General features: G+C 45.3%; 1 long non-coding RNA gene across 3 annotated transcripts in view; it reads left to right on the forward strand.

Moving 5' to 3' along the window:
• Window positions 1–487: 487 nt before the first annotated feature.
• Window positions 488–23,942, forward strand: part of LOC109577955 (uncharacterized) — a 36,827-nt gene continuing 13,372 nt past the window's right edge. Inside the window, exons 1-3 of one of the 3 annotated variants that reach the window (XR_002183630.2) lie at window positions 488–1,001; window positions 3,961–4,138; window positions 16,991–17,201. This is a non-coding gene — a long non-coding RNA (uncharacterized lncRNA). The remainder of the gene's footprint in view (window positions 1,002–3,960; window positions 4,139–16,990; window positions 17,202–23,942) is intronic. The other 2 variants (XR_011563885.1, XR_011563886.1) reach the window with 2 other exon arrangements.

Consider the following 23,942-nt stretch of genomic DNA (forward strand, 5'->3'; position numbering starts at 1 on the left):
AGACACAAGTTCAATCCCTGGGTCTGGAAGATCCCCTGGAGAAGGAAATGGCAACCCACTCCAGTATTCTGGCCTGGAGAATCCCATGGACAGACGAGCCTGGAGGGCTACAGTCCATGGGGTCACAAAGAGTCGGACAGGACTGAGCAACTAAACAACAACAAGGTAAATAACATGGCTAAAAATATAGCTAGACAGACTGGAATCTGGATTTTGAAAGTGCTCTTCCATAGGCGTACTAAACAAGGCGTATCAAACAAGCTTGTGCGTGCCTGCTAAGTCACTTCAGTCGTGGCCCGCCAGGTTCCTCTGTGCATGGGATTTCCCAGGCAAGAATACTGGAGTGGTTGCCATTTCCTTCTCCAGGGGATCTTCCCAACCCAGGGATTGAACCCACATCTCTTATGTCTCCTGCATTGGCAAGGAGGTTCTTTATGCCACTAGGTCCACCTGGGAAGCCCACTAAATGAGCTAAGACTGCGGCAAATTAACCCAGGAAAGCACACGCATTCCCTAATTGGAGAGGCCTTCCGCAAACACCCTCAGAGGCCCAGGGGCAAGCTTCCGCCGCCAGTCTGTCCGCTCTCAGGCCGGGGTAGGGGGACACGCGCGAGGTTCGGCTGTGCCCACGGTCCAGCCACTGCACAAGCCGGCCGTCTCCCAGAGTTCTGAGTAATCGCCGGAAGCCCGGCCAGAATCAAAGCGGACGCGAAGCATCCACCCAGCTGGAAGAGCCGCCGCCGCCGGGGAAGCAGGAATCTCCCAGATACCCAGTGTAGGGGCGCTCCCGAGCCCTCGGGGTCCCCCGGCGGCCTCCTGGAGCCTGGAGCTCAGGCGGAGAGATGCAGGGACGGCGGGAGGCCGGAGGCAGCCGTGGTCAGGGAAGCGAGGGGACCAGAAGGACCACCGGAGGTGTCCGGGCGGAAGGGCCGCGGGGCTGGGGTCGCCCCGGTCCCCGCCGCACCCTGGGGACCCCGGCCCGCTTGGTTTGGGCCTCAAAGGTGAGTCTCCAAGGGTGGGGCTGGGAGACCCGAGCTCAGGAGCGCGGACCCGCCCTGGTCACAGGGTGGTCCCTCCACCGCGCGGCGGTTTGCCGGCAGGGAGGGCGCGGCCGGAGCTCCGCCTGGGCTGTGGTTCCTGGAGAAGGACGCGGGGAGGGCCCTGGCGGGGGTGAGGATCTGTGGGCGTCTGTGGTCCCCGTTCCAGGCGGGAGTGGAGCCTCGGGCGAGTTCCGGGCGGTGCTGGGTGCCGGCCGCCTCCAGACCAGCGCGGCCCCGCTGCGGTCCAGCTCATGGGGTGTGACCAGCCGCCTCCCCTCCCCTCCTGTTCCTCCACATTCTTCTCTCTGTTCCTCCTTCCCTCTGTCCCTCCCTTCTTTCTTTCTGCATTTCTTGCATTCTTTTTCTTGTTTTTCTTTAACATCTTTCATCTATTTTTACTCATGGACTCCTGTCTCTGTTTCGCTGTGCTTAGTCGCTCAGTCGTGCCTGACTCCTTGAGACCCCATCGGCTGTGTGTAGCCCGCCAGGCTCCTTCGTCCATTAGATCCAGGTGAAATCCAGGCAGGAATACTGGAGTGGGGTGCGGTGCCCTCCTCCAGGGATCTTGGGGATCTTCCCAACTGAGGCCTCCCCTGTTGCAGGCGGATTCTTTACCAGCTGAGCTACCAGTGAGGCCCTCTCTCTCTCGTAAAAGAGTTTCCTTCCCGTTTGGGCTCCGCAGCAGCCACAGAATGGATTCTACATTCCCCCGATATGCCAGCCCCCTGGTTCCTGCTCCCACTAACTCTGCTGAGGGATTTGAGGTCCAAACTGCCCTCTGCAGCCCGCTCCCCAGGGCAGACCGGGGTGCTGCCTTCCTGTCCTCCTCCATCCTCCCCAGGTCCCTGGTCCCTCTTTTATGTCCGGTTCTCCCAGGACATCCAGATTGTCGGGTCCCAGTCTCTTGGCTTTTCCTCTCACTACCTCCAAACATTGGAAATTCCCAGAACGAGGTGGATTTTCCCCCCGCCGCCTCTTAGGCCTCCACTTGTTCTTTCTAATTTCACCCATTTACCTAGAGGTTCCTGGAATGAGGTGTAGACTGAGGGCTGTCAGTCTTTTGCTCTAGAGCCTTTAGTCATCGCAAGCCCCCTCTCTATGTTGACAAACACCCCTGGGCTGTCTTTGTCACAGGATCCCTTGAAATGGTATGTTCCACTCATCTCAAATGGAATGTAGCACCTTCCCCATTCCAAGCTGATTCATACACCTTCCTGTGGTTGGTGTCCCACCCTTTGGGTGGATTAGCTAAGAGCCTCAGCATGGTACTCGGTCCTCCTTGTCCTCGGGTGACCAGCCCCCCAGCCTGGCAGTTCCGTCTTCCACTCTCTAGTGCAGACCTTTCTGCTGTGTTGGGGAGGTGCTGGTCAGTAGCAGGGATCCCCAGTTTTTTTCTACACCAAACCATGAGCCACAATATTCTTCTAAAACTCATATAAAACATTTGTTTGAGAACAGTGCCTGGCTTCCTAGATCATAGCTCATGTTCCAAACTCTCAACCTGGTATGTGGGGCGCCTCTTTCTGGTCTCATGCCCCGTGTCTCTCATAGGAAACTGAGCTCACGTGCTTCCTGGGCTCCATGCAGACCCGGCCCTTCCTCTCCATCCTGTGCACCTGCTGGCCCTGACACTCTGCCTTCCAGAGCTCCTGCCCGGTCTTTGAGAACCAGCTTACTGCTCCCCTTCTCCTGGGCTTCTGCAGAGAATTCTTTCCGCTTTACTGTTGGCGTCCTTAGCACTTTGTTGTTTATCCTGGTATAGAGTGCAAAGCTGGCTTGAAACTGAACATTTATGCCTGCATATCTCCCCAAGGGTGGGAGCTCCCAGTCAGGAATTATGGCCTTTATTTTTTACCTTGGTTTTCTTTCCTCCAGAATCTTACAAGGAAAGTTCAACATAAACGATCTTTGAACAAATTCCGTTTCGGATGTATGTATGTGTTAGAGGTAGAGGGTGGACCAGGGAGGTGGCCGGCATTCAGGGCCCCCAGGAGAAAAAGATGCTGAATACAGTCTGTCCTCCATTCGTTCAGAGGTTCCACTTCTGCAGAACTCACAAGAGACTGCAAAGAAAAACCTTAAGATGACCAATTGCCTAAAGTAAGTTCTTTAAGGAAAGGGAGGTCAGGGATTAGAGGCGAGAAGAATCTTGTCTGTAGTTTAGTTAAGCTGGGGAAAGGTCAAGGCTGGATCTGTAATGAGTGCCTGATTCAAAGTGTTCACCTGATGACTTGAGATCTGAGCTTCATATCCCATCTGTGTTCCCAGGGGGGAACGTTGCTTCAAGATTATGCCAGAGATGCCAAATTGAGGGAGAACGATCAGTAATAGGGGGATTCATCTCATACTTCTGGAGGTCAGAGTTCTGTAAGAGGTTGGCAGAGCTACTTTTTTTTCTCCCCCCTCTGGAGGCTCTAGGGCAGAGTCCAGTTCCTTGCATTTTGCAGCTCCGAGAGGCTGTTCTTTGATCTGTGACCCCCACATCATCCTCATTTTTACTTCCATCTTCATATTTCCTTCTCTGCCTCTGACCCTCTTGCCTTGATTTTTTTAAAATAGTGATTTATTTGGCTGTGCCAAGTCTTAGTTTTGGCACTTGGGATCTAGTTCTCTGACCTGGGATTGAACCTGGACCCCTTGCATTGGGAGTGCAGAGCTTAACTGCTGGACCACCAGGGAAGTCCCTTCCAGTCCTTATAAGAAGCCCGTGATTACACCGAGCTCACCCGGTGATCCAGGTGACTCTCTCTATCGCACGATCCTTCATTCAGTCTCACCCACAGGTTTCTGGGATTCGATGTGGATGTTTGAGGGTACAGCTACTCTGCTGACCACACCCAGTGTCCACAGATGGGGTATGAATGAGCAGGTGACTAGTGGAGGGCATGGTTGATGTGCTTCTGTTTGGCTTTTGATACAGACCTCCACTGATGAATGCTCTCTGTGAAGCAAACTGCATTTTTGCCTTCAACTTATTAAAAATGTTGGCTGAAGAGGACCACTCGTGACACGTGTTCTTCTCTCTGCTGAGCCTCTCCTTTGTCCTGACCATGGTCTTAATGGGGGCTGAGGGGAACACGGTGGCCCAGATGTCCCAGGTATGTGGGCTTCCTCTGTGTTCTCATAGAGCTCGTCTGTTCTTACTCTACATTGGCTGATGGAAGCCAGTGAGGCCAGGAGATTGGAGGGGCCCTGAAGTGATGGAGAGAATGCAGACCTGAAAGTGGCAAGGAGAACTGTGTGAGATGAAACCTCCTGCTAGTGCTCATGGGATGCACTGAGTGTTATATGCTGCGTCTTTGATAAGCAAGGGAAATTGCAACTCTATTCCACAAAAAAGCCAAGAATTTCAACTTTGTTCTGTTTTAAACCTTTACCGATGTTATATTTCAAATGGAAGTGCATTCATGTAAATGAACTTTTTCTTTAATGCATTGTTTCTAGTATAAGGTTATGCATAAGTGGAAAAAGTGCAACACAAATGGGGACTTATATCTTCTGGAATTTTTTAGATATAATCTTATCTATCTATAGATCAGCCATATATATCAGTTCAGTTCAGTCATTCAGTCGTGTCCAACTCTTTGCGATCCCGTGGACTACAGCATGCCGGGCTTCCTTGTCCATCACCAACTCCCAGAGCCTACTCAAACTCATGTCCATCATGTCGGTGATGCCATCCGACTATCTCATCCTCTGTCGTCCCCTTCTCCTCCACCTTCAATCTTTCCCAGCATCAGAGTCTTTCCCAGTGAGTCAGTTCTTCACATCAGATGGCCAAAGTATTGTAGTTTCAGCTTCAGCATCAGTCCTTCCAATGAATATTCAGGACTGATTTCTTTTAGGATTGACTGGTTTGGTCTCCTTGCTGTCCAAGGGACTCTCAAGAGTCTTCTCCAACACCACAGTTCAAAAACATCAATATGTGTGTGTGTGTGTGTGTGTGTGTGTGTGTATGTGTATGTGTGTGTGTGTATAAAATCAATCAATATATAATCTGGTTGATCTGACATGGTTTATATATGACTTTAGATACAAATGAAGTGGGCTTTCCAGGTAGCTCAGTGCATAAAGAATTCACCTGCCAATTCAGGAGATGCAGGAGACCGGGTTTGCTCCCTAGGTTGGGAAGATCCCCTGGAGAAGGAAATGGCAATCCAGTCCTGTATTCTTGCCTGGAAAATCCCATGGGCAAAGGAGCCTGGTGGGCTACAGTCCATGGGGTCATAAAGAGTCAGACACGACTTAAGTGGCTGAGCACACACACATGTACCAGTGAAACAGTGGCTATTACTTTAGGGAAGTAGACTCCCTGGTGAAAGTGTCTCAGAAAACTCTCATATACACATCACATTCTCATGAATACCAGGGTGCACAGACCCTCCTTAGAATCTGTCCCCAGCCCCAGTTGAATATATATCTAGGACTTTCTCTGGTTTTGTTGTGAGTATTGTGGGTTCAGTTCATTTTTGGCTAGTTCCTTGGTCCGACTTATATTTCTCAAGATCTATAGGCCCCTTCCTATGTAGTCCATAGTAACCACGGGGTTTTAATCTATTGCCTGTAGCTTCCAAGGCGTTTCCCTCTGTCATAGCTTCTTCTGTTTGCTGGTCTCTTCAGTGTCTGGCTTCCACCCTGACACAAAGGGGACGGTGGGGGGAAACTTTTTTTTTTTTTTTTAGGCTCACTTGTTCAGTCGCGCTGTGGGGAGGGAGGGAGGGATGCTGCAAACAAATAACACTGGCATGCGCTCGCAGTGCCTCAGCCACACTGGGTCTGTCCCCGCTCACGGCGCGTGTAGCCTCCCTGCCCACACTGCTCGGGCTCTAGGTTGTTCTGCTGAGAACAATCTGAGGCCGGCCCTGGGCTGCATGCACCTCCCAGGTCCAAGCCGCTCAGGTTCAGGCACTCGGGTAGTCCTCAGAGGCGCAGACTCAGTTGGGCCTGCGTTTTGTGCTCTTCCCAGGTCCGAGCAGCTCAGGTGATGAGGTGTTTGGCGAGCGCCAATGCTGCGACTTATCGCCTCCCCGCCACTCGGTTATCTGAGTGTAAAACCGGCGCACCTTCTCAGGCAGATGTTGACCGTCCAGACCCCCAAGAAGTTTTAGTTAGCAAAGAAGCCTGCTTACAGTTTTATAGATAATGTCTCTCTGGGGCTGCGATTGCCCCCTCCCGGCTCTGGCTGCCTGTCACTGGAGGGGGAAGGTCTGCAGCCGGCTGGCTATCTCTGTTCAGTTCTTTGTTCCGTGCGCAGGCCAGGTGATGTCTTAGGTTGGGGCTGGCTTTTCGCGTGGTAGATATCCCACAGTCTGGTTTGCTAGCCCAAATAATTTCGCTCAGATAGTGCTCAGGGTATTCAGGCCAGATTCTTACTCTCAGCGATGCAGCCCGCGCCGCGCCTCCCTGCCCAGCCCCCGCTTGCTAATGGCGTGTGCAGGCGTCTGCGCTGCTTCTCCGCTGGGGGAGTTACCGTAGGACTCGCAATCTGCGAGTTTTAATTGTTTATTTATTTTTTCTCTCTGTTATGTTGCCCTCTGTGCTTCCAAAGCTCGGCACAGATTCGGCAGTGAGAAGGTTTCCTGGTGTTTGAAAACTTCTCTCTTTTTAAGACTCCCTTCCCGGGACAGAGCTCCATCCCTCCCTCTTTCGTCTCTTTTTTTGTCTTTTATATTTTTTCCTACCTCCTTTCGAAGAGTTGGGTTGCTTTTTTGGGTGCCTGATGTCCTCTACCAGCATTCAGAAGTTGTTTTGTGGAATTTACTCGACGTTTAAATGCTCTTTTGATGAATTTGTGGGGGAGAAAGTGTTCTCCCCGTCCTACTCCTCCACCATCTTGGCTCCTCCCCCAAAACGTGTGTGTTTTAACTTGAGAAATTATTGCTCATTGAAGCAGAATAAGTGAAGTCGCTCAGTCGCGTCCGACCCTTTGCAACCCCATGGACTGTAGCCTACCAGGCTCGTCCATCCATGGAATTTTCCAGGCAAGAGTACTGGAGTGGGTTGCCATTTCCTTCTCCAGGGATCTTCCTGACCCAGGGATTGAACCCAGGACTCCAGCATTGCAGGCAGACACTTTACCGTCTGAGCCACCAGGGAAGTTCCCCAGAAGTTCTGAAGCGGAATATCAGAACAAATAAATATATCCCCTCTCAAACTCTCCTGTCTGACTATTTATAATTTTCTGAAGCCAAAAATTGAGGTTTAATAAAAATAATGTTTATAAATATAAGTAATATTTTAAGTTTAGATTATTTTTAGTCATATTAAATAACAGAATAAAGACATTTTAAAATACCCTGCTCCCATATTTACTTCTCAGTGGAGTAAAACTTTAATATGTAACATTTTATTTGTTTTAATAGACACTTATTTTAACAAATGTTCATTATGCTAAATATAATACAAAGCTAAACAGGATATTCCATGGATAGAAAAGTGGAGGAAATTAAATATTTCTATTTGTGAATTAGGCAAATTTTGGATTCATGTGTAACTTGTTCATTTTCAAATACTACTTTCTAAAAGTGAAAAAGTACACTTGTAGTTAGAGTGAGAATACACATCTGTTAAAAAGTAGAGTCCTTTATAATCATTTACTCAATGGACTTGAGTTTGAGCGATCTCCGGGGACAGAGAAGGACAGGGAAGGCTGGCATGCTGCAGCACATGGGGTCACAAAGAGGCAGACATGACTGAGTGAGTGAACAGCAACAAATGGTTTAACAGTAATTGTTTTCAACACATAATCAGGAATACTTTCTAAATTATTGGTGTAACATTGTTGGTGTTACCAATTTTTAGTGATTTTTTGCCCAGGGAGCCCTAACGCGGGGCGGCCCAGCCACTGCCTGCAAAGGCCTCCCGTGGCTGTTTGCTTCCTTCTACCAGAGCTAGTTGTGCTCTCCGCTTTGGTTTTTCACAAGCCAGGGCTCCTCCTGCCACTCTTCGCCGGGGGCCCATGGGAGGTGCCAGGTGCCCTTGGCTAGGTGACCCCAGCATGGCACCCCGCTGTTGTGTTGATACACTCCCGAAGCCTCCTTCCCCACGGGCAGTACTGCGCTGACCTAGAAATGTGTTTGCAAGGCTCGGAAAGTGTAGGGTGACACACGGCCCTGACTTGGGAATTGAGGCCCTTGGAGCAGGCTTGGTGGTCTGACCTCTGGGGAGCCAAACCCCAGCTATGAGGAGAGCCCTGAAAACACATTCTCTCGCCTGCCTTTCCTTCCTCCAAGATAGATAGCTTTCCCAGTCTCTCGTGTGCTGAGAGTCACACAGGGCTGGAATGCACTTGCTTTAATGTCATTATTCAGTAGCAATTGCCCCTGAGGCCCCACCTAGGTTGGGCTCCCACACTCACAGGCAAATCAAGGTGACCTCCAAATGAGTAAGCTCGTTGCATCAAGTGGCCAAAGTATTGGAGTTTCAGGTTCATATTTGTCCTTCCAATGTATATTCAGGGCTGATTTCCTTTAGGATGGAGTGGTTGGGTCTCCACAGTTCAAAAGCATCAAATCTTCAGCAGTCAACTTTCTTTATAGTCCAACTTTCACATCCATATATGACACATGGATAAACCATAGCCTTGACTAGACAGATCTTTGTTGGCAAAGTAACGTGTCTGCTTTTTAGCGTGCCGTCTAGTTTGGTCATCACTTTCTGTCCAAGTCGTAAGCGTCTTTTCGGAGAAGGCAATGCCAACCCACTCCAGTACTCTTGCCTGGAAAATCCCATGGACGGATGAGCCTGGTAGACTGCAGTCCATGGGGTCGCTAAGAGTCGGACACGACTGAGTGACTTCACTTTCACTTTTCACTTTCATGCATTGGAGAAGGACGTGGAAACCCACTCCAGTGTTCTTGTCTAGAGAATCCAAGGGACAGGGGAGCCTGGTGGGCTGCCATCTATGGGGTCGCACAGAGTCGGACACAACCGAAGTGACTTAGCAGCAGCTGTAGCAAGCCTCTTTTAATTTCATGGCTGCAGTCACCATCTGCAGTGATTTCCAAGCCCCCCAAAATAAAGTCTGCCACTGTTTCCACTGTTTTCCCATCTATTTGCCATGAAGTGATGAGGCCAGATGCCATGATCTTAGTTTTCTGAATGTTGAGCTTTAAGGTAGATCTTACACTCTCCTTTTTCACTTTCATCAAGAGGCTCTTTAGTTCTTCCCTTTCTGCCATAAGGGTGGTGTCATCTGTATATCTGAGGTTATTGATATTTCTTCTGGCAATCTTGATTCCAGCTTGTGCTTCATCCAACCCAGCGTTTCTCACGATGTACTCTGCATATAAGTTAAATAAGCAGGGTGACAATACACAGTAAGTCAAGGCACCAGCAAGATCACAGGATCTGCAATCAACAGGGATCTTAGTGGTACCAGAGAGCCTTTTTTTGCCGTGCTGCAGGAGGTGCATGCTGCTGCTTTATTCTTGCCACCCTGGAGTTGCAGCTTCCTAAGTCCTTACCTAGGATTTGTTGGCATAAAGTTCAACCAGGAAAAACAGAAAACAAAACCTGTTTTAGTGTGTCTCTTGATATTTGGTTTTGTTTTTACATTTGCAAGAACAAAACACAGAAAATGAAGCAAAAGATACTTTCAAACATATATGGTTACCCGATTTAGAATTACTGATTCAAAGAGTGTCTGTAAAAATAAAATGTGACTTCCACTTCCAGCTTTAAGAGGAACAGCATCTGAACGTCCTCACCTGGCACTGGTAATTAGAAAGCTGAACAAAATACTCGAAACAACTGTTTTCAGGTCCTGGACAGCAGACCATGCAGGACTTAGTTCCTAGAGTGAAGATGGATACACAAATCCATCTGAAGACTCCCAGCTGTCTGCCTTCAGGCAATTTCCATGCTGCAGGTACAGGGAGGGGAACCCAGATGCAGCCCAGCAAAGCCCTGATCTGAGAACACAGGTGAGCCAGGGAGGCACAGAAGGTGATATGTGTGGGGCAGGGCATCAAAAAGAGAGCTACTCAGACAGAAAGAATGATTACAAGTGCCTAATGAGCCCGCTGAGACTCTGTCATCTGATCACACACGGGTTGGCTTCTCTAAAATGTCTATTCATGAGTCTTTTCTGGTTGTAATGTCTATTTTTTTTTTTTTTCCTATAGATCTCTTATTATTTGCTTAAAATACTTAGGTGATCTAATGTTGTTTTATATCTTTGCATATGTATGTGTGTGTGTGTATACTTTTTGATGTATTAACCCTTTGTCATACAATGGCCTCCTTTGATGTTTGTTATCGTTTTTTCTTAAAGTCTATTTTGTCTGATATAAGAATTACTATGCCCCCTTTCTTTCTGTTTTCATTCCTGTCAAATACCTTTATCTATCCCCTCACTTTGAGCCTTTGTGTATCCTTAAAGCTGAAGTGAGTTTCTTGTAGACAGCATATAGTTGGGTCTTTTTTTTTTTTTTTTAAGCATCTGTGTCTTTTTATTGGTGAACCCACTCTATTTGCATTTACACTGGGTATTGATATGTAAGAACTGACTCCTGCCATCTGAGTGATTGCTTTCTGGTTGTTTTTTGTCTCCATTGATTCCCTTTCCCTTTGTCTCTGCCTACTTTTGTAAATTGGTGGCTTTTCATCAGGGTATTGTTTCCCCTTTCTATATTTCTTGCATCTACTCTAGATTTTTACTGTGGTTATCATGGAGCTTACATTAAAATTTTATACCTAAAACAAGTTTGTCTTGTGCTGATGGCAACCTGGCTTTTTTAGCCAATAAAGTGGCTCCGCCATTTAACTCTTCCTCTGCAATGTTCTGATGTTCCGGTTCTCTCTTTTATGCTGTGTGTTTGGTGATAAGGTATATTAGCTGTAGTTACTTTTAGTCATCCTTTCCTTGAGCCTTTATACTTGAGCTTGTTAATATACCATTCTTCTAAGTAATTGGAATTAACTAAATCTGACTATACATTTTTACCTTACCTAGTGTGTTATATACTTTTGTATGTGTTCATGTGTTACTTTGCATCTTTTTTATTCTGCTTGAACTTCTTCAGCATTCTTTGCAAGGCAGGTCTGGTGGTGATGAACTCCCTCAGCTTTTCCTTAGGAAAACCTTTATTTTCCCTTCATATTTGAAGGATAAGTTTGGTGAATAGAGTTCCTGGCTGGCAATTTTTATTGCTCTGCCTCTGAATATTTCATTTTACTCTCTCCTAGCCTGTAGTTTTCTTCTGAGAAATCCCCTGATAGCCTCGTGGGGTTTCCTGTATCAGTTATAGTCATGCCTGTAAGTAAATCAGACATTCCTATTTTAGATAGGAAAATTTAATCAGTATTTTGTAACAACAGTAAGGACAATTGTCGTGGTCTGGGCTCTGGTTGGAAAAGAATTTCCTGACATGAGACAGAGTGAGAGGGAAATAAAGTTTATTAGCGTGGGAGACGCTATTGGAACAGCAGGCCAGCTCAAGAGAGAACCGTCTTTGAACAGGGGCCCTTAGTCCAATTTTATACCCAGGGTACAGGAGCAGGTAGGGGTCTTGCGGGTCATTGCTGATTGGATAAGAAGCGGGGCAGAGAGTAAGGCAAAGACCTTCTCCCTATGGGGTAGGAGGGGAGACAGGTTGTACTGCTCAGGAGGACCTGAAATCCGTTAGTAGTTACGCCATGGGGGAGGGAAGGACGATCAGGGTCTGGTTCTCGTTCCTGACTTCCCTTCCTCCTTGGTTTTCTCTGCTCTTCCGTCCTTGGGTCTCCACCTTCCTCCCTCTCTTTATTTTTAGGGCCAATTCTTTGGCCCCTTTTGATACACTGCTCACATCTAACGATCTACCTATTTCCCTTCTCAGGCATTTGGGAACCCGGTCTCAGGGGAAAGGGGTGATGACCACTCTGGCTTCTTCAGGCTGTAGGGGCATCATGGGGCTCTAGGTTCCCTTTGCCTGCTCTCTGCCAGGATGCATTTACGGAGGGAGATGAGAGTCCATGGAATGATAAGGCACCTTGTTTCATCATTGTCTGGGTGTTGGCCAGGGAATATTCTTGTCAAACTATCACTTGGAGGTTTGTTGTATTCTAGAAGAAACAAACTTAACAAGAAAGTTAAAGATACATGGCCCAAAGATTGAGAGAAGCAGAGAAGCTCCCGAGGAGCTAGCCAGGAGAACCAGGACTAGACATTGGGTTGTGACATTAGTGTTTCTCTAGGTGCAAGAAGAGGCGAGAAGCTGGGCTCATAAAAACCTTTACCTGAAAACATCCGACTCTCTGAAGGCTGGTCCTTCTGGGTTATTCCCAGAGCACAGAGTGCCTTATTTCTGATCTCCACCCTGAACTCCTTTCAAGGTCAGCAGCTTGCAGTGGTCACGATGTAATCTTTGTAGAGACAGCTGGCAAGGGCCAACTTCCAGTCAGCAGGGTCCCTTCATAACCACATATTTGACCATGCTTTGGGGGCATTTCAGGGCCCTCGTGTCCCAGGTCTAATGAAGATCCCATTGTCAGGCCATTGTGTGCTGTTACTAGACCAGACCTTGCAAGTAGCAAAAGTCTCAGGACCACACCTGTCTTACTAGCCTCTTGGCCCAGGAGAATATTCCCTCTTGTTGCTTCTTTCCATATCTAGAGTTACATTATTACATTCATTTATCTCATCAGTTCAGTTCAGTTGCTCAGTCATGTCCGACTCTTTGCGACCCCATGAATTGCAGCACACCAGGCCTCCCTGTCCATCACCAACTCCCGGAGTTCACTTAGACTCACGTCCATCGAGTTAGTGATGCTATCCAGCCATCTCATACTCTCTCATCCCCTTCTCCTTCTGCCCCCAATCCCTCCCAGCATCAGAGTCTTTTCCAATGAGTCAACTCTTCGCATGAGGTGGCCAAAGTACTGGAGTTTCAGCTTTAGCATCATTCCTTCCAAAGAACAACCAGGACTGATCTCCTTTAGAATGGACTGGTTGGATCTCCTTGCAGTCCAAGGGACTCTCAAGAGTCTTCTCCAACACCACAGTTCAAAAGCATAAGGAATTGCATATCAGCATTTTATCACATCAGTCACACATTTAGTAATGTAAGAAACAATCTTCTGTAACAAGCAACATGGAAAATAATATAGCTAGCAGGTATTAGTAAGGTCACAAGCAAGAATTTAAGTCAAGAACTTTCATTAGGTAGAGCCCAGTATACCCCAGGTCATCTGACACAGTTAAGTGATTATAGCCAGTTGTTAATCTCCTGGTTGTACATCATGGAGGACCTGACCTTTATCCAAAGATTGGTTACTGAGATAAGCTTTAAAAACAAACTTAGAGCGTCCTTTTAAATAACTTAATTAATTAAACCTTTTAGCAATATAACATAACAACAAGGAATGATTTCAGAAGTGAGTCGTGGTAAACACAGACCTTAACTAATGAAACTAGAACTTAATATTAAGTGAAATATATATTTTTTGTCATTGTGAGGGCATTAGCCCTGAAGCCAGGGAAGGCTTTAACCCATCAAATAAAAATGAGGTTTGTCAGGGAGCCGGGAAAAGCCAAGCGGCCGCCTTGGATTTCCCATAGCCCTGACTTCTTGATTTACAGCTACTGTTCATGCATTTTTAATTCCCCATTTTAGGAGTAGACTGTTGCCATGTTTTAAGGACATCAGAATAGCAAAATCTAACAGTGAGGGGTTATTTTTTTGTGGAGGCAGAATGAGCTTTTACACATTCTGTAATCTTAAATAATGCTTATTTACTTTACCAAAGTAACAAAAGATTTTAAAAACAAATATAAATCACTTAAAGGCAAAGAAATTCATAATCTGTTTTTGAAAGCTTCATTCTAAGAAAACTTTGTTCTCTTAACATAGTCAGTTCAGTCACTCAGTCGTGTCCGACTCTTTGTGACCCCATGAATCACAGCACGCCAGGCCTCCCTGTCCATCACCAACTCCTAGAGTTCACTGACTCACGTCCATCAAGTCAGTGATGCCATCCAGCCATCTCATCCTCTTTCGTCCCCTTCTCCTCCTGCCCCCAATCCCTCCCAGCATCAGAGTCTTTTCCAATGAGTCAACTCTTCGAATGAGGTGGCCAAAGTACCTGAGTTTCAGCTTTAGCATCATTCCTTCCAAAGAAATCCCAGGGCTGATCTCCTTCAGAATGGACTGGTTGGAACTCCTTGCAATCCAAGGGACTCTCAAGAGTCTTCTCCAACACCACAGTTCAAAAGCATCAATTCTTTGGTGCTCAGCCTTCTTCACAGTCCAACTCTCATATCCATACACAGCCACAGGAAAAACCATAGCCTTGACTAGACGAACCTTTGTTGGCCAAGTAATGTCTCTGCTTTTGAATATGCTATCTAGGTTGGTCATAACTTTCCTTCCAAGGAGTAAGCGTCTTTTAATTTCATGGCTGCAGTCACCATCTGCAGTGATTTTGGAGCCCCCAAAAATAAAGTCTGACACTGTTTCCACTGTTTCCACTGTTTCTCCATCTATTTCCCATGAAGTGATGGGACCGGATGCCATGATCTTCGTTTTCTGAATGTTGAGCTTTAAGCCAACTTTTTCACTCTCCACTTTCATTTTCATCACGAGGCTTTTTAGTTCCTCTTCACTTTCTGCCATAAGGGTGGTGTCATCTGCATATCTGAGGTTATTGATATTTCTCCCGACAATCTTGATTCCAGCTTGTGCTTCTTCCAGTCCAGCTTTTTCTCATGATGTACTCTGCATATAAGTTAAATAAGCAGGGTGACAATATACAGCCTTGACTTACTCTTTTTCCTATTTGGAACCAGTCTGTTGTTCCATGTCCAGTTTTAACTGTTGCTTCCTGACCTGTATACAGATTTCTCAAGAGGCAGGTCAGGTGGTCTGGTATTCCCATTTGCTTCAGAATTTTCCACAGTTTATTGTGATCCACACAGTCAAAGGCTTTGGCATAGTCAATAAAGCAGAAATAGATGTTTTTCTGGAACTCTCTTGCTTTTTCCATGATCCAGCGGATGTTGGCAATTTGATCTCTGGTTCCTCTGCCTTTTCTAAAACCAGCTTGAACACTAGGAAGTTCACGGTTCACGTATTGCTGAAGCCTGGCTTGGAGAATTTTGAGCATTACTTTACTAGCGTGTGAGATGAGTGCAATTGTGTGGTCATTTGAGCATTCTTTGGCATTGCCTTTCTTTGGGATTGGAATGAAAATTGACCTTTTCCAGTCCTGTGGCTACTGCTGTGTTTTCCAAATTTGCTGGCATATTGAGTGCAGCACTTTCACAGCATCATCTTTCAGGATTGAAATAGCTCAACTGGAATTCTATCACCTCCACTAGCTTTGTTTGTAGTGATGCTTCCTAAGGACCACTTGACTTCACATTCCAGGATGTCTGGCTCTAGATGAGTGATCACACCATCGTGATAGAGAGTAGACTAAATCCCAGTTTAGTACCAGCTTACCAGATAACAAACAAACAAAATATGTTTATCGGTGAATCTTAGAAGTCTTTTCCATAAATCTTCAAGTAGCAGTATTCTTGCAAAGGCATCAGAATGAGACCATAGAAGGCGTGTTTAAAATCTGATTAAATTGCAATTGACAAAGAAGCGTGGTCATTGCTGTGATATGTAACACTTTAATATGATAACTAGAATTATAACTGACAACATTTTACCAGGACATATCTGATTCTCATGAATTTCACATAATTTCTAGGATATCTATATTAGTAACATCAACCATACAATATAACCTGACAAGATTCACTGCTCCTCCAACAATACTTCCCATGTAATTTAACATGTCAAATGAACTCAGGTAGTTTAATATCTCTCTTTGGGATGTCTCAGGGGCCCTCTGAAGCACCCCAAAGTTAGCTAGACGTCAAATGATTTAGGAAATGTTTTCAATAAATATCAAACGGGTTTATAGCACTCTATCAGATAGGATCATATAAGTCACTATGAAACAATTGTTACTCACTTAGCCAAAGGTAACAAAAGATTTCAAAGGTAAACATAGATCACTTTAGAGATAAAGAAACTTAAAATCCATTATCAAAGGCAATTCAACATCTCAAGAAAACTTGTATTTATGCACAAAACTCTTCCCTTGGGGTCCACTTCCCATAAAACCTCTCATCACATTCTGTACCCATTACTTTGTTCTCCCATCCTGAAACAGCCACCTGTAAGTCAGACCCAATTCCCTCTCCCTCCATAAAATGTAATTTCATGTCTCATATCTTTTTTACTGAAAACACACATCCTACTTTCCTTAAGCAACCAAGAACTGGCCTTTATATTAGCATTCTATATTGGGCGAACATAATTACCAGTGGTAATTTCTAAAGAAAATTCTAGAGAATGTCTCAGGATGGCATCAAACATTATTCATTAATAGTCTAAAATCTCTAGTTTCTCTCTAAGAGGAAGTTAGTGTTCAGTAATGAATGTTTCAGAATCTTATTTGGAAATGACCTAGCTATTCAATAAGCTTCTGTCACTTAGTTTAGCACACCCCTAGAAATTCAAGTTACCCCAATCTGGAGAGACTACTTTAGACAGGCATTCCTAAAATATAATTAGTCTTAATAGTTTATCTAAAAGTTCATATCTCACTTACATTTTTTATGAGTTTTTTTTTTTCTAGAGGTACTTTCCTTGTTGACAAACTTGTAACAGATATAACAATATTTAACTTATAATAAACCTAGGCACAATTAAAATATTATGCTTAATGTTAATGACTCTTAGACATGTCTATATGAGATTAGCAAACAAACATTAATACTAGATATTTCATATTGAATATTTCCCAGTTCACGTGAATCTGATATTCATTTAGATTAATTGCACTTGTATTTAGAATTGTCTGATTTGTAAGTACTTATTTTTCTTTGAAGTGAAGTCGCTCAGTTGTGTCCAACTCTTTTCAACCCCATGGGCTGTAGTCTAACAGGTTCCTCTGTCCATGGGATTTTCCAGGCAAGAATACTGGAGTTCGTTGCCATTTCCTTCTCCAGGAGATCTTCCCGACCCAGGGATTGAACTCAGGTCTCCTGCATTGTAGGCAGACACTTTACCATCTGAGCCACCAGGGAAATGTGACCCTCAAATATATGGCCAGCTGACTTTCAACCAGCATCCTGAAAGGATAGTCTTTTCAACAAGTGGTGGTGGAACAACTAGAGAGCCGGTAAGTGAAACCAACCAACCCACTCCCCCCAACCCTTCCTTTAAGAACTTTTATTCTTCAAATTCTCTTTAGGCCAATAAAATTAGAACTCATTTACCATTTTGGCAATATTGTTAAAACAAACAAACAAAAGACACACATTAAGACATACATAAATTGAGACAGAAAGGCAGAAATCTCATAGTTTTCCACTTGACATTTAAAATGTCTCTTTGATGATCCCCCCCCGCCACCCATTTTCTTGAAGTTCTAATTTGCCCAACGGAGAAGGCAATGGTACCCCACTCCAGTACTTTTGCCTGAAAATCCCATGGATGGAGGAGCCTGGTAGGCTGCAGTCCATGGGGTCGCTAAAAGTCGGACACGACTGAAGCGACTTCACTTTCACTTTTCACTTTCATGCATTGGAGAAGGAAATGGCAACCCACTCCAGTGTTCTTGCCTGGAGAATCCCAGGGACTGCGGAGCCTGGTGGGCTGCCGTCTATGGGGTCACACAGAGTTGGACACGACTGAAGTGACTTAGTAGTAGTAGTAATTTGCCCAAGGCTGAGGTCTCAGGCAAAGTGGGCTGTGTATTTCATGTATTTCAGGGACATGAAGAGGGTTAACTTCAAGCTTTTCCCTAGGCAGTCTTTTTAACAAACTTGTTGTTTTTAATTGCATATGCAAAAAGAACTTGTTTTGCAGTTTCCAAGAAAAAATTTTTTTTCAGTTTAACCAGTTTTCTCCAAAGTCTAAAGAATATCATGGCCATCCTGTGTCAGAAAGTCACCTTTCCTTTCTGTAGTCGTAGTTTTATACCTAAATTATAGGCCGAATAGTGCTCAAATTGACTCTGATATCAGGGGCAGATCAGCTGATAAAAATTGTGGATTGTCCCTCTGGTGGGAAGGGAGGTCTTTGTCCCATCAGAAGGATCTGAAGGGTTAAGGGAATTTGCAGGAGTGGGGGAAGCTTGGTCCTTCCCCATCCTGAGCAACAGGAGTAGTTAGAAGGGAATTCTTTAGGATGTTCAGGGGTGGGGGAAGCTTGGTTCTCTCCCCACCTGAGAGATAAGCATAGTTAGAAGGGGATCTTCAGAATGTTAGGAGAGCTTTTGATCCTTCAGGCTTTTGAATATAGGAGAAAGACCTGGACCAAAGGAAACCTCAGAATCCTCTCCAAGAGATCATGTGGGCATGAAAGGTCGAGTAGGGGTCGTCTAGGAAACTTGATGGAGAGAGACAGAGGGGGACAGGAGACAGGGAGGCAACAGGGAGACATGTGGCATGAGTCCCTGAAATCCAGATTCCGACTGAGGGCCCTGAAGGACTGAACGTAAGGAGATTCTGAGTTCTCTCACTGCTTTTGGCAAAAGCTAGTGTGCCTTTCAGAGGCCATTTTTTGGGGTCCCCCATGGTGCAGAAGTGCAGCTGGGAGGAGTTGCCGCACTTCCAAGGTCAGGGGCGGCAGCTGAGAGGAGCTACCTCATGTCCGATGTAAGGAGCAGTGGCTGTGCTTTGCTGGAGCTGCCATGAAGAGACACCCCATGTTCAAGGTAAGAGAAACCCAAGTAAGACAGCAGGCACTGAGATAGGGCATGAGAGGACAGACAGAAACCACAATCACAGACAGCTAGCCAATCTGATCACACGGACCACAGTTTGTCTAACTCAGTGAAACTAAGCCATGCCCTCTGGGGCCACCCAAGACGACAGGTCATGGTGGAGAGGTCTGACAGAATGTGGTCCACTGGAGAAGGGAATGGCAAACCACTTCAGTATTCTTGCCTCGAGAACCCCATGAACAATATGAAAAGGCAAAAAGATAGGACACTGAAAGATGAACTCCCCAGGTTGGTAGGTGCCCAATATGCTACTGGAGATCAGTGGAGAAATAACTACAGAAAGAATGAAGGGATGGAGCCAAAGCAAAAACCACACCCAGTTGTGGATGGGAATGGTCTTAGAAGCAAGGTTCGATGCTGTAAAGAGCAATATTGCATAGGAACCTGGAATGTTAGGTCCATGAATCAAGGTACATTCAAAGTGGTCAAACAGGAGATGGCAGGAGCGAACATCGAATTGGACTATAAAGAAAGCTGAGCACTGAAGAATTGATGCTTTTGAACTGTGGTGTTGGAGAAGACTCTTGAGAGCCCCTTGGACTGCAAGGAGATCCATCTAGTCCATTCTAAAGGAGATCAGTCCTGGGTGTTCATTGGAAGGACTGATGTTGAAGCTGAAATTCCAATACTTTGGCCACCTGATGTGAAGAGCTGACTCATTTGAAAAGCCCCTGATGCTGGGAGGGATTGAGGGCAGGAGGAAAAGGGGACAACAGAGGATGAGATGGTTGGATGGCATCACCAACTCAAAGGACATGAGTTTTAACAAGCTCTGGGAGTTGGTGATGGACAGGGAGGCCTGGCGTGCTGCAGTCCATGGGGTCACAAAGAGCCGGACATGACTGAGCGACTGAGCTGAACTGAGTTTGTATTTGGGCCAGGCCTTTTGCAGGGCTAAATTTTCCAGTTTCTGAGAATGTAGCCAAGGGGTGAGTCTGAGAGAGGCTCCCGGGACGTACCAGAGCTCACTCTTGGCCTATCTGCCATAGAATGGGGTACTGAGGGTCACCGGCTGACAGAAAGGCCTCCCTTTTGCCCCAGTGATTGCCCCGTGTGACTAATGCATGAAAATGGCCGACGGACCCAACAGTCATGCCCGACAGTGAGAGGTGACCCCTAAGAACCGTGCAGCTAGGGCACTGTGTGAGCCGGGCAGAGACAGATTCCATACTTTTCACAAGTGCACGGGGAACATTCTCCAAAACTGACCATATGTTAGGCCGGAAAATAAGTCTACTCTAAATAGACTCAAATCATACAAAGGAACTTTTTCCTGTCACAAAGCAATGAAATGAAAAATCAATAGTAGAAGGAAAAGTGGGAAAATCCACAAGTATGTGAAGATTAAACACACTCTTAAATAACCAGTAGGCTAAAAAATAATTTAAAAAAGGAACTTAGAAAATACCCGGAGACAAATCAAAATATTAACAGAGCATACCAAAATGTATGGGATTCTGCAAAAACATCACCAACAGTGAAATGTAAAGCTGTGAATGCATACATGAAAAAGAAAGCTCAAATAAGCAACCTATCTTTCACCTAGGCACAAAAGGGAGAGCAGACCAAACTCAAAGCTAGAAGGAGGAGTGAAAATAGTAAAGATTAACTCTCAGATAAATATACAGAAGAGGAACACCAAAGAAATCAATTTTAAAGAAAAGTTACTTCAAACAGGTCAACAAAAGTAACAAATCTTTAGATATACTAAGAAAAAAGACAACTAAAATCAGCAACAAAGAGGAAACATAACTGCTGATAAGACAAAATAGCACAGTAAGGGAGAGCTCTGAGCAGCTGAGTGCTGTGAGATGGGATAACCTGGTGAAATTCTGTTATTTAAGCCTCAGTCTGTGATATTTTATTCTGGCAACCCTAGCAAACTAGCATAGCTTTATCCTCTTTCTTGCAAATAAAAGTTATGAAAATAGTGCCAAACCCCACAAAGTACATAAAGTATCCAAAAGGAGGAAAAAAGAAAAGGACAAATTACCTAGGGTGTTGAGAAAAATCTTTTTCTTTGTTTCTTATCAAAGTTAAAATAAAAACATCAAAATCACCAGAAAAGACTCATGAATAGACTTTTTAGAGAAGCCATACCATAACCGTGGTAAAACAACCAGAAAGTCATTCAGTTGATAAAAACAGTAAAATAATATAGTTAAATAAAAACAGTAAAATGCATTTTATTCTTTGGAGGTTTTTAAAAATTCAATTTATTGAAAATTCCAAAGAGGTTTTAATACAGGTACATGATTCAAGATACTGAAAATATGTTTTGCCTTAATCTGTGCCTCCTGTCATTTACCCTGTGTGTCTAGGTAGTATTTTGTTTCTTATGGATCCTTCTAGAATTCCTTATAAGCAAACATTAAAATATATTTCTCCTTCATGCCCTAATTCAAAACATAAATAGTGATATATTAAGCATGGTGTTTCGGTACATGTTGCTTTTATTTATTTGACAATGCCTTGGAAGTTGTCCTCTATCAGGACATAATTTCCTGCACAGCAGTGCACTGAGCGGATGATGTAGTAGTATAATACTTCTTGCCCATCCACTTTGGGATGAACACTGATATGCAACCATCTGTTTATATTATGAACAATGCTGCAATGGAGAACTGTGACCTGTGCTATTCTGCTGCTAGCAAGTGTAGGATATATTTCCAAAGGATTTGTAACCTGGAGTATTTGTAACTGTGAGAGCATTTGATAAGATGCTACCAGTAAGAACCTTCTGAGCTACCAATGAGCCTTTCTCTTAAACTGCAACTTCATCACACCACTCCCCCACCTGTGTTTAAAACTGCTTTCCAATGCTTTCTAACCTTCAGAAACCCTCTATAATCTTCCCTTTCATCAACACTGCCCTTTATTCTTGGTGAAGTTACAACATCACCGGGTATGTACCTGTTGTCTCCACTCTTCTCTGGGTCCATCACTGCTCAACTCACTCCATCAGAGCTGGAGCCAATGTGGCCAGATAACTCCTTGAGTATAGAGAAATGGGTCATGGATGATCTGAACCAGGGAGCCTGGTGCCCAGGAGAGAGGGAGGGTCCGTAAGGGGTGTAACTGGGAAGAAGGAAAGGTATATTAGGTTTGATCCACGGTAATTTTTCAGGTGAAGATTCTATAGAGCCCAGACATGGGAGCAGGAGTCTTGGTTGGAGAATTTGTACTTGGGAATTTGTACCCAAATATCACAGCTAAAATGGGAGGCGGGGACTCCAAAGGGATCAGCATGTGAGTGAGTCTGCTGTGAACCTGCTGTGAGTGCCAGGGAGAGACACACACGGGCAAGGATGCAGCAGAGAGGCAGGAAGGCAACAGCAGGCATTCCAAAAGGAAGGAGAGAGCGTCATGGCAATAAGGACGTGTCACAGAAGCATGTGCCACAGAAGGGTGGCGGTAAATGGAAAAGGGATCAGAAGTCATTAATAAGTCCTGGCAAGTTGCTTCATGAGAGGCTAAGGGCAGAATCAGACCATAGGATACAATGAAAGACAGATAAAATCGGTAGGTAAAACCCATTCATGTTCAAATCGAGATTTTGTTAAGATGCTCTTTTAAGGAACATAGAAATACAATCTCAGATGGGAGGATGTTGAAGTGTAGGTGATGGCTGACAGAATGATTTCCCTGCCTAGAAGACATCCCGTCAGCAACAGTTCTGTGCAGAGTCGGGCAGAGAGCCCATGACACCGGCGGATGGATGTGATAGGAGACACGTGTGGAAAAGGCTGGTGACCGGAGGTCTTCAGGGAAGAGGGAATTCTTGCAGACTACATGCGCCAGTGTGCAGATAACATCAAGGGGGAGCTATTTGGGTCTTAGGAATTACTTAACCTGAAAAAAATTACTTAAACTGAATTTTAAATTGGCACCATGTAAAGTGCAATGGCTTCCCTGGTGGTTCAGGTCGTAAAGAATCTGCCTGCAATGCCGGAGGCATGGGTTTGATCCCTGGGTCAGGAAGACCCCCTGGAGAAGAAAATGGCAACCCACTCCAGTATTCTTGCCTGGAGAATTCCATGCACAGAGGAGCCTGGTGGGCTACAGGCCATAGGAAAGCGTGGTAGGAATAAACCCAGGAACATGAGGAAGTGTGCTGTGTGCTGGGTTTTTCACCAGGACAAAGCCTGCCAGCTTTGGATCAACCCCTTTTGTCTCTGATCTTTTCTTGTATTTTAGTGTCTTTCTCTTTTATAATTTAAAAGCCACATTTCTTAAACTTTCCAAGCAGTTTTCCTGGTGGGCTTTCTCTCATGGAAGTAAGATTTCTAGGCATGGGTTCTATGTTTCCTTTCTACATAAACTTCATAAAAATCCCAACATTTTTTTGAGGCAACAGTTCTGCAAACTGTAGAAATAAATTTATTTTGGTCCATACTGGCCAAGACTACAAAAATTGCTCCTCAGTCTCCTGAGTTTAAAGTAGGCTCTGTGGTACCATCAAGGTTCCTGCTGATCTCAGATCCTGTGATCTTGCTGGTGCCTTGACTACTGCATGCACTCTGACTGCCAGGGCCCTGTGTCATCCATCTGTGTGGGCACGTGGCATCAATGTGCTGTATTTATGTGAGAAGTATTCAGAGCAGGATCAAATCCCAGGATCAGGGACTGGCAGCACTGAGCTACCACTGACTCCGCCCCCTGCCCCGCCCCCCTCCCCTTCCCCATGTGTGCGCTCACTCATGTCAACTCAGCCCCCATGTGTTTCCACCCTCCAAGTTGGTGCCCATCTCAGGGCCCTTGTCCCTGCTCTTCCCTCTCCTAGAATGCCGTTGTCCTAGATCTTAAAGTGGCTGCTGTTTTCTGCTCATCTGGATGGCAGCTCAGATATTACCTCTCGGATGGGCATTCTTGGACCAGCCTGTCTAATGCTGGTGTTTCCCCTTTACCATCCCTCGTGACCCTGATGTTTTCCATCAGTGTTGTTTAGTCACTAAGTCACGTCTGACTCTTGCAACCCCAGGGACTGCAGCCTGCCAGGCTCCTCTGTCCATGGGATTTCCCAGGCAGGAATACTGGAGTGGGTTGCTATTTTCTTCTCCAGGGGATTTTCCTGACCCAGAGATTGAACCCATGTCTCCTGCTTGGCAGGTGGATTCTTTACCACTGAGTCAT

Source organism: Bos indicus, chromosome 24 (assembly GCF_029378745.1).
Source record: "Bos indicus isolate NIAB-ARS_2022 breed Sahiwal x Tharparkar chromosome 24, NIAB-ARS_B.indTharparkar_mat_pri_1.0, whole genome shotgun sequence".
Taxonomy (NCBI): domain Eukaryota; kingdom Metazoa; phylum Chordata; class Mammalia; order Artiodactyla; family Bovidae; genus Bos; species Bos indicus.